Here is a 2,646-nt window from a genome sequence, read left to right as displayed (position 1 = left end):
CCCCCCCCCCCCCCCCCCCCCCCGCAAAATCCGATACCTCCCTCACCCCCCCTCGTTGCCCCCGGGGTGGAATCGGCTTACTCTACCTACTATTAAGCAAAATCAGAAAAAAGAAACGCAAAATAATTGATCGCTATCCAAGATTATCGACCACAGACCGCCGCCGACAATCGTTGCGTAGTAAGACAGTCGACGAAGACAACGACGAATCGCCGTCTAATAGGTCGCCTGGATCGTGTAGGTCGTCGTCGACGTCTTCTGAAACACCTGTAATACGATCAAACAAACAACGGGGCATTTTACCATTGCTGCGCGAACGCGCGCCATCGCCCGTTCATCAACAAACACCTATAGAAGCGCAATTGACACCGAACGCGCAAGCATAACGGCGTCGAATACGAAGGCGACCGATTAAACGACGTCGCGAGCCAACACCGGGACAAAATCGCAAAACGCCGAAAAAGACATGTCCACCAGCAGCAACAGCAGCAGCAACAGCAGCTCCGACACCCCGACAAATACTTTTGGCGCCCTCTATCTCTGGTATTTGTTGAGTCACCGCAAAAGCGCATATACGAAAATTGTAGAGAATTGAGTCCTCTACAAGTTTTATTTAAACATTTTTTTGATAAAACCAACAGGGGGCAATATAATTTTCAATAAAAATGTTCAAATTGACGGCACTTTTTTTGTCGAAACTTTTTTTCCTTGACAGCCAACAATTAAAAAATTGTTCAAACAAAAGTTGTAGCAAATATTTTTCCCTACAAAACAAAAAAATAAAAAAAAATCCGACCAATAGGAGCCGAAATATCCAAACTTACCTCTATTTTCAGGATGGTCGCCGATGCACAGAGAAATTTTGTTGGAACTTTGTGAATTTGGGCATCTCCTGACCCTCACCTTCAAAAAATTGGCTTGTCAATCCGTTTTGTAGATATTCGGTGTTTTTCGAGCTAATTTTACTGGCCTATAAGGGATAAGACAGTACAAGACGAATAATGGAAAGAAGTTGTTACATTGACAAATATATTGAAATTTTATATCCCGCCAGAAGAGTACATAAGATACATATAATTGTAAACTGAAAATATTTTTTAAATTAACCATAATTTTTTAATTTTACAGTGGACATGTCTGGACAACGAACCCGTACGTGAGGTGTGGATAGCGAATATGGTGAGAGTTCGGATTCTTCGCGGTTAAGTACGTATAAATGATATTTTCGTATATTTAACAGTTTTTTAAATTTTTTATATATAATCTGTTTTCAGTCTTATATATATCGCAGCGATATAAGAATCTGCGGGTTTCTCAACTTAGAACACCAGCGGTGGGTCCGTTATTTTAGAACAATTGACCAGGAGCGAAATAATGAAATATGGGAGTTGAGCGGCGATGTAGATATCTTTAATCTACGTCGATTATATAATAAAGAATGGGAGGAAAAAAAAAATCTGGTAACCTCAAATCCCCGCCGGAAGCAGTTCTAACTAAAAATTATATTTTATTTAAAAAAAATCATTTCTTACATGAAAAAAATGGTTAAATAAATTTTTTAAATAAAATAAAGTTTAAATTATTTTTCTTTCCCATTTCTACGCCACTTCATTAAATTCTATGCCGATAAAAGATAAAATCAGTGAGGTTACTCTTAATCTAGACATTTACCGAATAAATATTAAATTACGAATTAAAAGTAGAAATAATTTAGTTCCTTAAAGACAAATTAAGGAAAAATTATGAAGCTTTGAACGAACATTTTTCGAAGGAATTATTTAGCTGCGAGTGCTCTCATTTCTGTTCAGCTGTTCAACCGACGTCAGGCAGACGAAATCAAACGAGAGGATATTAATTAAAGATTTCCAAAATTATACCAAAAAATCGATGAAAACACGATTGGTGAGGTTCATATCAAATTTTCAATCGAAGAAAAGAAGGCAGCTCAAAAATACATGCGATTCACAATCCGGGAAAAGATATTAAACTATACAGTACCGGTATTATTGCACAAGAAACTTTTAGTGTGCTTAGAATTCCTTTTAAAGAACAGACATTCGGCAAACGTAAATAAAAAATGTGCAAGTAGAAACTTGTACATTGCTTCCTCACAGTTTTTAAGTGAGCAAGTAGAAACTTGCACATTGCTTCCTTATAGTTTTTAAGTGTGCAAGTAGAAACCTGCATATTGCTTCCTTTATGAGGAAGCCTGTTTTTGTATGCATAATTATTAGTAGATATTTATTAATTTGGCTTCCTCAAAGAGGAAGCAATGCAGGTTTCTACTTGCACATTTAAAAACTATAAGGAAGCAATGTACAAGTTTCTACTTGCACATTTAAAAACTATGAGGAAACAATGTGCAAGTTTCTACTTGCACACTAAAAAACTATGAGGAAGCAATGTGCAAGTTTCTACTTGCACACTTAAAAACTATAAGAAAGCAATGTGCAAGTTGCTACTTTCACACTTTTTTTATGGATAGAGTATCATTAAAGATAGATTGGTGTTGAATTTGGCAATGATCGGTGAAGGGGTTACCAATTTTTGCCTAAAAAGTGTACAAATCATACACGTAATCTTATATATAAGGTATCATTAAAGGGAGGTTGTTTCGAATTTGGCGAAGATTAGTGAAAGGGTTAC

The sequence above is a fragment of the Temnothorax curvispinosus genome, unplaced genomic scaffold, assembly GCF_003070985.1.
Source record: "Temnothorax curvispinosus isolate PA1 unplaced genomic scaffold, ASM307098v1 QBEX01000017.1, whole genome shotgun sequence".
Classification (NCBI taxonomy): Eukaryota; Metazoa; Arthropoda; class Insecta; order Hymenoptera; family Formicidae; genus Temnothorax; species Temnothorax curvispinosus.
This window is presented reverse-complemented; position numbering follows the sequence as displayed.